Genomic DNA, 11,068 nt, shown 5'->3' on the forward strand with positions numbered 1-11,068 from the left:
CATTCCAAATCAAAACTTGAATGTTGAGCTGATTGGGCTGTAAATGATCCATAATTGAGTGTAACTGCTTGTACAGTGTGTGCTCTTTGATTGACAGTCCAGGGTGCTGCTGTCAGCTGGGATAGGCTCCAGCTAAGCTCAACCTGTATAGCAAATGATGGCTCAATCAACATAAAACCATTCAGTATGTTAGTCATGACAAATAAGGGACATTATTTAAAAGTCAGTTGATGATTTTAATATTTAAAAATAGAACATCATTTAATGTCTGATGCTTCCTTTGAAGTTGAAATTACATTTGATTTGCCAAATATTCTTTGTTCGTCTAGCTGATGTTAATATTCTTTGAAAAGCATGTTAATTTGTACCAAAGAAAATTAATAACTAAGACTAGAAGAAAGTTTGAGGTATAATTGTCTTTGATTACAACAAGTTAAATATCTCCATGCTTTTGTTGACTTAAACTTCAGTTTGAAGTAGAACATGTTCAATCCTCACAAACTAAAACGTGCCTACAATAAACAAACTTATTTTTGGTTTTTATTGTTCACATTTTATTTGATTTTACTTTGAATGTACATATCTTGTGGCCGATACAGCAGAACGATATCAAGCCTTCTCTATATCAACACACTTTTGTTTTGTATACAAATCGCATTGAAGGCACAAAGATGACTACTTGATCATTTTTAATCAAATAAAAACATCAATAAAACTTCTGCTGTCATCTTTTTCATACAAAAACTCAACACAGCTTTTCTTTGCATGTATTGATCATTCAGATGGTATTGATCACCCATGTATTGAAAATCGCATCCTCCAATCCTCTTTCATCTTTAGGATGGAAGTACAAGTACTTTAAATAGAAGTGGATCTGAGCCTAGGATGTCGTTGTGGCTTGTACAGCCCTTTGAGACACTCCTGATTTAGGGCTATATAAATAAACATTGATTGATTGATTGAAGTGAGGACGGGAAGTACACATGCTTCATTAAAAGTGAGGACACAAAGTACAAGTACGGTATTAAAAAGTGAGGACAGGAAGTAGAAGTGCTTCATTAAATGTGAGGAAAGGAAGTACAAGCATGTTATTAAAAGTGAAGACAGGAAGTACAAGTACTTTTTAAAAAGTGTACACATGCTTTAAAATGAGGACAGGAAGTACAAGTGCTTTGCCAAAAGTGAGGGAGTCATAAAAGTAGACCTAAAGAAAGTAGATCTATCTGACAGAATATTGATATGTTTTCTTTCTGTACTCCTTTGCTTTACCACTTTTGACATAAGCTGCCCGATTCCTAGTAATCTGGAGGCTGGGACAATACCAGAACGTAATGATGACAATGACATCACTTATTGAATAACAGTGCAAATGATCACTGAGCTCCCACCGTTTCTCATCCTCTTTGGGCCTCTTGTCATCCTTTGGCCAAATGCTGTCATGAAAATAATATTTATTCAGTGTGCTGACGTTGACATATGATAATATATAATATCAAGACAAGAAAGCTCCTTACAATGCATGGATGGTAAGTCCAGCATCTGAGGCTATGCACAAAGCAAAACGAGTAAGGCTGAAAACTGAGGATCGCAAAGCTTAAAAAATACCAAGAAGTGAAGGAAGTGATACAGAAAATGTGGAGTGTAATTTGTTGGTTTATTAAGGTCCCCATTATCTGCCCCAGTAGTGATGGGGTCACTGGGGGCAGTAACCCCCTAGCTGGGTGGATGAGTCCAGCAGATACCAGGAACGACTTATTACTTTTTTTTTTCTTTTTTTTGTACTGTCCAGCTACTCTGGCAAATCATATTGTTGATGTAGATGCCCATATCGGCTACCTTATTTGTATTTGACTTTTTTAATGGATTTATTTCAATGTTTGGCGCAGCGGGAAATTGCGGGGACAAGAGGGTGATAAGACAGAGACAACAACAACAACCACAACAACAACAGAACAGCATCAGCAAATAAGACATGTACAAATATGACATGAAAAGTGATAGTAAAGAAGCAGTTAGTGAAGTAAATATTAATAACACAGAAATGACAATGAACATTATTACACAACAAATGGAGCAATAAAAACACAAATAGAAATAGCACTACTGATAATAAATAACAACAATAATTACCTCTATTATCAACGATACAATTGTTTGAAATGCAATAATACAAATATTTAATGATAACTTATAAAATAAATAAATGGAGGGGAACAAAGAGAAGCGAACTGTATTAACCTTGTAGATTGTTATAGTAACTATAGGTTAAGCTTTGTCAGTGTGCCGTGTGTTACCCAGTTTGTCCTAGGGGAACAATGTTAATATATGTTTGATGAAACGTGATTATATGCATGACTGTGTGTATGCATATGTGTTTGTATATGTACAGTATGTGTATATGTATGTTTGTAGGGTGAATATGCGTGTTGTATATTTGATGGTCGTGTGATGGGTGATGAGCCAAGGAGACGCCAAGAGGATCCGTCGAACCAAAAGCTTTATTTTGTTTCAGCGAGCCTCTGACAGGACCTGCAGGTATCCCGAAAAAGAATTGGGCCAAATCTCTTCTGCTGTCTTCTCGGACCACTGTCCCTTAAAAACCATCCTGCAGACCCCCTCTCCTTGTGGGTCTAATCTTGATGCCGGACAGTCTGACCTGTCTATCTTTCCTTGTCATTATTCCTATGATTAGTTTAAGTCGGGTGACCTGCGACCCCTATCCTCTGTCCCTATCTGTGGACCTTCTACCAGGTGTTGCGACACCTACATTTTTGTGGGATTCCCAATCTCCTGTGGACACTCTCTACAGTGCTGGGGATGGACCTGTGCACTTTGACCTTAGTAGAAGAATGATTTTAAAGGACTATGTGACCAAATACAAACACATGCTTCTTCCAAACCCAATAGATAATTATACATGATATAATTAACCACGTGTGTGGATGTATGTACCGTGAGTGTGTATGTATGTACTGTATTTGTGTATGTATGTGGGAGCGTATGTACCTATGTATGTGGGTAAGTACCAATGTGCGCGTATGTATGTATTAATGAATGAATGCGTGTATATATGTTACGTGCGGTGGAGAAGGAGATGGCACTGAAACAGGGACGTCGCTTAGGCGTGTTTATTAAAATAATAGAATGACGTGTGCAAGTAATCCAAATACGTATGGTGTGACTATGTGTTGTGTTTAGCTGAGTGTTACCAGGAGTAGTTGAAGGTGCATGTTGAGGAAGGTGCGGAAGTCCAGAAGGAGCAAGGCATGTTCGGAGGTCCATGGGCAAGCAAGAGGTTAAGGGCAGGAGCGAGGCGTCAGAGTCCGTGTCCAGGCGAAAGGTCGAGATGCAGGAAGGCAGCAAGAAGACGGGAGGGAATCCGGGGAGACGAGACACACCACTGGAATCCAGGGAACGAAGAGGAGCTGCAGGGTGACGACACAGGACACAAGACGATGAGCACGGAGGGGAAACACAGAGAGCAAAGAAACACATAGGCGAGGAGAGCTAGATACGTCTAGGGCTTACTGTACGAGATAAGTAGCTACGTTCTGGCACTGGAACGCAGGATCCGCTGGCTTATGAAGGACCTGGAGCTCTCATCAGCGGCAGGTGTGTTTATTGCTAATTGTGTGCCGCAGCAGGAGAGGAACGCCCGTGGGCGTGTCCAGAGGCGCGCTCAAAAGGAGCGCACAGTAGACTGTGTGGCGGCAGGAGTATGTATGTGAATTTGTATGTACAATGTATTTGTCTCCCAGTGTGTGTGGGAGCCAAAGTACGGCCCCAGCCACCCAGAGAACGTCACCCAAAACAGCAGGTGCGGTGCCCAGGGAACAAGGGACCATTGGCCCCACGCAGCCAGGCCGGCCAGGAACAGGAACCCCTAAGCTGGGCCCACCGTGCCGCCCAGCAGAGCTCGCGGCAAGCCATAGACAGACGCGCCCAGCAGAGGAGAAGGCACGGGAGAAGCAGGAGACAGCCAGCGAAAGACCACACCCTACGCGGGCAGAAAGACGCCCGCCCAGAAACTCCCTGCAGACCGCCCCCACCCCACCAGCAACCGTGCGGCCACGAGCCAAACGCCCTCCCAGGAGAGCATGGCGGAGCCACGGGAACCACCCACCTCACCTGCAGGGACTCCAACGATGGAGATGGAACATCCAGCAACAGCCCTGGCAGATCAAAAAAAAGTAACACACAAGGTCACTACCCCAGCAGCTGACCGACTTGCAGCACTGCAGAGTACTCTGCAGCACACCGAGCTGCCACGATAGACGCGGGGACTAAACCCAGCAGGCCCACCAAGACGGGCATCTAGAAGGGGTGGACAGTGGGACCCAGGGGCCCCAAACACAGTAGCCTGAGGCGCCGACCCCCACCTGACAAGCAGTCAGGCGCCCCCCCTATTATTTATATATACAGTACATACATGTACACACACACACATATATATATATATATATATATATATATATATATATATATATATATATATATATATATATATATATATATATATATATATATATATACATATATATACATATATATATATATATTTATTATTATATTTTGTTCATCTTCTTGTCTCATTGTTTCACATCTATACTCATCTACCTTCATCAATTCTCGTCCATTTTCATCATTCTAATCCATTCTCAGATATTTTTATCTGTTTTAATCTATTTTCAACTATTCTCATCTGTTCATATCTTTTCTCATTTATATTCCTCTATTTTCATTTATTATCATCTATTTTTAACTATCCTCATCTATTGTCATCCATTCTCATCTATTTTCATCTATTGCGGGGATGATACTGACATCACGTCCCGCCCATTGAATACATGTGGTGGTCAAGCTAGCTCTGTTCACAATGGGTACTTGGCGTCATTTAGCCTTCCTCAAAGAAACAATGCCCTATGCTTGTGTTGTTTTTGGCTGCACGAATCGTTCAAATTGCAAAAAGGATAAACGATTCTTCAGAGTTCCTCAAGAGGTACCGTATTTTTCGAAGTATAAGCCGCTCCGGAGTATAAGTCGCATCGGCCAAAAATGCATAATAAAGAAGGAAAAAAACATATATAAGTCGCACTGGAGTATAAGTCGCATTTTTGGGGAAATTTATTTGATAAAACCCAACACCAAGAATAGACATTTGAAAGGCAATTTAAAATAAATAAAGAATAGTGAACAGGCTGAATAAGTGTACGTTATATGACGCATAAATAACCAACTGAGAACGTGCCTGGTATGTTAACGTAACATATTATGGTAAGAGTCATTCAAATAACTATAACGTATAGAACATGCTATACGTTTACCAAACAATCTGTCACTCCTAATCTCTAAATCCCCTGAAATCTTATACGTCTAGTCTCTTACGTGAATGAGCTAAATAATATTATTTGATATTCTACGGTAATGTGTTAATAATTTCACACATAAGTCGCTCCTGAGTATAAGTCGCACCCCCGTCCAAAGTATGAAAAAAACTGCGACTTATAGTCCGAAAAATACGGTAATTAAAAAGGGAGGAAAAGCACAAGATTTTACATAACGACGCGAAAAGCAGCTCACGCTCCAGTCCAAGGGACTAGAGTCGAAGAATGTACGAGTTTGCAGTGATCATGTCACGACCCGGGTGCATGCCAATGCGCTCTGATGATCGCACCTCCAAGAACGTACTTCCAGAAGCGAGCCAGGCGGGTGTCAATCCTGCTGCAGCCGGCAGCTGCAATCAATGACCAGCAATCAGCGCACCTGTGGTTGATCAGAGGTCCTGCCTTCTTAAGCCGGTGCAGACCTGCGTTCCGGGCCAGAACGTAACCATCCGTTCGCGTACAGTAAGCGATCGTTGTGCTTTATGCCATCTTGCTCTTTGCTCTCTGTGTTTTCTTCCCCGTGTTTGATTAGTCCCGTGTCTTCCTTGTCGTCCTTCCAGCAGTCTGCCTTCGTTCCTCGTGACGAGCTGTGCGTCTCTCGTCTTTTCCCCCGCGTTCATTCTGCTTCCCTAACTGCCTCTTGGATCTCGACCTCCCGCTTGGACACGGACCTCCCATGCCCCGCTATCACCCCCAACTTCTTGCTTGCCTCACGGACATTCGAGCCTGCCTTTCCCCTCCAGGACTTCCTGCTTCTCACTTAACATTACGGTAACACTCAACAGCTAATACCCACACATAATCTCACACCATACACTCTTGAATTTAGTCACGCTCCATTCTATAGTTGAATTATATTATTGTTTGGTTATTATATAAATATTGTAGTGTTGTAACGATACCAATATTTTGGTATCTGTACTAAAAAAAAATCGGTACGGTGGGGGTGGTGCTGGGGTGCGGGACCGGTACGTTTCAGAGACGGTATCGTACCGAAAATGATTCATTAGTATCGCGGTACTATACTAATACCGGTATACCGTACAACCCTGATATATTCTAAATATATATAATAAATACATAGAGCTACTACGCCCCCTTGTGGTCTGTGCCGTCTACTCCCCCTGGATACACAACAGATCACTTTGTTAAAGGTTTGTTTGATATACTTTTAACGGTTATTATTTCCCCCTTATGTATTATCTTGATGTTGTTTGTATTTCTTAAACACATGTTTGCTACGATTGTTTCGAAAACACCAACTTGGTGAGCAAAAACCTAAAAGAGTTAAGCTTTTACCAAAAGCAACAATCATAAACAAAGCTTTCTGCACATCTCTAGTTATATTTCGGTAAAGAAATGGAGAAACATGCTACTCGTAAACGGCGGGTTTTGGTTTTTGGTTTGTATCTGTTCTCGTCTATGCTCATCCATTTCACCCTTTCTTATCTGTTTTCATCTACATTACTTTTTTTTTCAACTATCATCATCTTTGTCATCTTTTTTCATCTGCTTTCAGCTGTTTTCATCTTTTCTTATCTATTCTCATCTGCAGTCATCCATTCTCCTTTATTATCATCTATTCTTATCCATTCTCATCTGTTCTCATATACACTATATTGCCAAAAGTATTTGGCCACCTGCCTTGACTCACATATGAACTTGAAGTGCCATCCCATTCCTAACCCTTAGGGTTCAATATCAGAATCAGAAATACTTTATTAATCCCCGAGGGGAAATTAAATGATATCGGTGCATCATTTGCAGTTATTACAGCTTCAACTCTTCTGGGAAGGCTGTCCACAAGGTTGCGGAGTGTGTTTATAGGAATGTTCCACCATTCTTCCAAAAGCGCATTGGTGAGGTCACACACTGATGTTGGTCGAGAAGGCCTGGTTCTCAGTCTCCGTTCTAAGTCATCCCAAAGGTCTTCTATCGGGTTCAGGTCAGGACTCTGTGCAGGCCAGTCAAGTTCATCCACACCAGACTCTGTCATCCATGTCTTTATGGACCTTGCTTTTTGCACAGGTACAAGGTTGGGAGCATGGAATTGTCCAACACACTTGGCATCCTGGAGCATTCAAAGTTCCTTTCACTGGAACTAAGGGGCCAAGCCCAACTCCTGAAAAACAACCCCACACCATAATTCCTCCTCCACCAAATTTCACACTCGGCACAATGCAGTCCGAAATGTAGCGTTCTCCTGGCAACCTCCAAACCCAGACTAGTCCATCAGATTACCAGATGGAAAAGCGTGATTCATCACTCCAGAGAACGTGTCTCCACTGCTCTATAGAGTCCAGTGGCGACGTGCTTTACACCACTGCATCCGAAGCTTTGCATTGGACTTGGTGATGTATGGCTTAGATGCAGCTGCTCGGCCATGGAAATCCATTCCATGAAGCTCTCTGCATACTGTACGTGGGCTAATTGGAAGTTCACATGAAGTTTGGAGCTCTGTAGCAACTGACTGTGCAGAAAGTCCTTGCACTATGCGCTTCAGTATCCGCTGACCCCTCTCTGTCAGTTTACGTGGCCTACCACTTGGTGGCTGAGTTGCTGTTGTTCCCAAACTCTTCCATTTTCTTATAATAAAGCCGACAGTTGACTTTGGAATATTTAGGAGTGAGGACATTTCACGACTGGATCCTATGACAGTTCCACGCTGGAAATCACTGAGCTCCTGAGAGCGGCCCATTCTTTCACAAATGTTTGTAGAAACAGTCTCCATGCCTAAGTGCTTGATTTTATGTCAAGTAATTAGGACACCTGATTCTGATCATTTGGATGGGTGGCCAAATACTTTTGGCAATATAGTGTATGTTCATCTACTTTTATCAATTGTCATCCATTTTCATCTATTTGTTTCTACTTTCTTCTATTTTTATCTATTATCATCTATTACCATGCATTCTCATCTATTTTTATCGACTTTAATCAGTTTTCATTAATTGTCATCCATTTTCATATATTTTCATCTATTGTCGTCTATTATCTAATCTCATTCCTTATTTATTCTCATCTATCCACCTGTATCATAGATTGCACACATCTATATGCATATGTCTAGATTTTCTTTGCACATGTGGCTGTCGTCTTGTCATAATGAGACCCACTTTCTGTCTCCCACGTGAGACTGAGGTTCCAGTGTGGGTCACCTCAGGAAAGATGTCCTACAATTGTGTGCTTTATTACATTTAGCAACTCAGTGGATGAAAACAATGAATAAAATCATAATTTTGCTGCTCATTTTTTCATCTGGAAGATCTTTTTGTGTTAGACCACCTCCTGATAAGAATGGCACTGTAAAGACTTGATTAGAATTATGAAAACAGTTTAATAGAATCAGTCATTATTACAATTGATAGAATAACAAATAGTAAAGGAGTCAATAAACTTTAAAACAGGAAACAGAAATACAAAATAAAAGCACATACCCAGAATTTAAAAATATAATACAAAAAATAAACCCGTCCTGTCGAGCATGACTTAATAAATGCGGAATTATTCTTGTAGTTTTAGTTTATGGTTTTAGTTTGTAAAATCATCAGTACACTTAAACAAGTACACTTAAACAAGTATAATTACACCGGTACCTTTAAACAAGTATAATTACACCAGTATACGTAAACTAGTGTACTTAAACAAACATACGTAAACCAGTACACTTAAAGGGTAACTGCACTTTTTTTTGGATCGTTCACAATCGTTTTATTGTGCATTATTGGTTCTAGGAACACCAGGATCTTGTGGACATTGGTGACCTGTTTTGAGTGACTTTCACCCCACACACTACATTACATTTAAACCAGTACACATGAACCAGTACACCTAAACCAGTACACACAAATCAGTACATTTAAACAGAGGAGAACACATCACAACAGCGAACAGCGCCGCTGCAGCTTAGCAACCTCCGCTTTCTGCGCTAACGTGAGCTGGTCGTCACAGGGCAGGAGAGGGTGAGGGGCAGAGCGTGGGACCTCTGGCCCCAACTCCTCCTCCTCCCTCACTACCGTCACCATGGAAACAGGCTCCGCCTCCCTCCATGCCTTCAGTAGGTTTAGATCAGGGGTGGGCAATTAATTTTTACCGGGGGCCGCATGAGCAACCCGAGCACTGCTGGAGGGCCACATCGACAATATTTCAATTAAATGTTGCTCAATATTATTTTTTATATACCGTTAGATAAATAATAATAATAATAATTAATAATAATAATAATAATTTCATTTAAACAAACTTAACTTTATACAAAAGCAGATTGCTTTTGATGGTTTTATTTTTAACACTGTCTTACACAACACTTCCTGATGTATGATACAATGCAAAAATTTCAATTTCTGCACAAGGTTAATTTCTGTCACTTTCCAATAAGCACTCCTTAATAAACTCTCGGTCAGAAAACGCTTTACTTTTTCTGGCGATTTTGTGAGAAATGACAAAACTTGTCCTGACGGCTGCATCTCTGGGGGTGTAAAATATGGCAAAAAGTCTGTGTTGGGTTTTCAGTTTTACCATCAACGCATCAGCCTCCCTTGCGCTCGCTTCATCAGACAGATTCCGCTATTTTTCCTCGTGCTTCGACGTGTAGTGGTGATTCAAATTATATTCTTTAAACATAGCAACATGTGTACCACAAATTAAGCATACGGCTTTACCTTTAATTTCTGTAAAGAAATATTTGGCAGTCCATGTCTTGTTGGAAACACGCCATTCGTCATCAACGTTTCTTTTTTTAGCGGGCATCACTTGTCGATGTGCACCTTCACTCACAGGTTACACCCGGACATACGTCCATAAATTACAATTTTCAAAATAAAAGCAGCACAGTTGTATTGCACGCATGACATAGATGTTTTTTAAACTTTATTTTGTAATTTGTGATCGCCGCTGTTCACGTTCACTCACAATCACACACGCGCATACGTCCACACTATAATAATCCCAGGAATGTAGGCTCATACGACTTCTTTGTTTGTCTTGTCTTTATTGTGCAAGATGCAATTTAACCACACAACAGCTCCAATGTGTGTCTATCCTCTTTCCCGGCAAAACTCGAACTCCTACTTCCTATCGGCAACGTCACTTCCCTATATCTTCCGGAAGTCCCGCCCCCCAGCCGTCATTGGCTAACACCCCGTAGCCAGCCGCTACCACACGGAAGTAATACAAATAACGCTTTTCAAAACAAAAGCAGCATTGTTGTATTGCACACTCGACATAGATACTTTTTTAAATTAATTTTGTACGTTATGATTGGCCTCACGCGGGCCGGACAGGGACGCACAAAGGGCTGGATGTGGCCCGCGGGCCGCCGAATGCCTAGGTCTGGTTTAGATGGTAAATTTGTGTGCCTCCACCCCGGTCTGAGCGCCGAACCTCATAGTCCACATCACCCACTTGCCGTGTGACCTCAAAAGGACCTTGCCAGCGCGCAAGTAATTTGGAGCTGGAGGTTGGGAGTAATACAAGCACTTTTTCTCCCGGTGAAAATTTTCTAATCTGGGTCCCCTTGTTATACGTGCGCTGCTGCCGTTGCTGGGCGCGGAGCAAATTCTCGCATGACAAGTGCCCCACCGTGTGGAGTTTTGCTCGCATGTCCATAACGTACTGAATTTCGTTTTTACTAGAGCTTGAACCCTCCTTCCAGCTTTCCTTAATTAGGTCCAGCACTCCACGCG

At 41.6% G+C, this 11,068-nt stretch overlaps 1 protein-coding gene across 1 annotated transcript in view; it reads left to right on the top strand.

The window, feature by feature from the left end:
- zzef1 (zinc finger, ZZ-type with EF hand domain 1) overlaps nt 1-2,806 on the top strand; it is an 82,015-nt gene extending 79,209 nt beyond the window's left edge. The window contains exon 55 of the mRNA XM_062048485.1: nt 2,513-2,806. The gene's annotated coding sequence lies outside the window, so the exon portion shown is untranslated. The remainder of the gene's footprint in view (nt 1-2,512) is intronic.
- Nucleotides 2,807-11,068: the final 8,262 nt, after the last annotated feature.

The sequence above is a fragment of the Entelurus aequoreus genome, linkage group LG05 (genome assembly GCF_033978785.1).
Source record: "Entelurus aequoreus isolate RoL-2023_Sb linkage group LG05, RoL_Eaeq_v1.1, whole genome shotgun sequence".
Lineage (NCBI taxonomy): Eukaryota > Metazoa > Chordata > Actinopteri > Syngnathiformes > Syngnathidae > Entelurus > Entelurus aequoreus.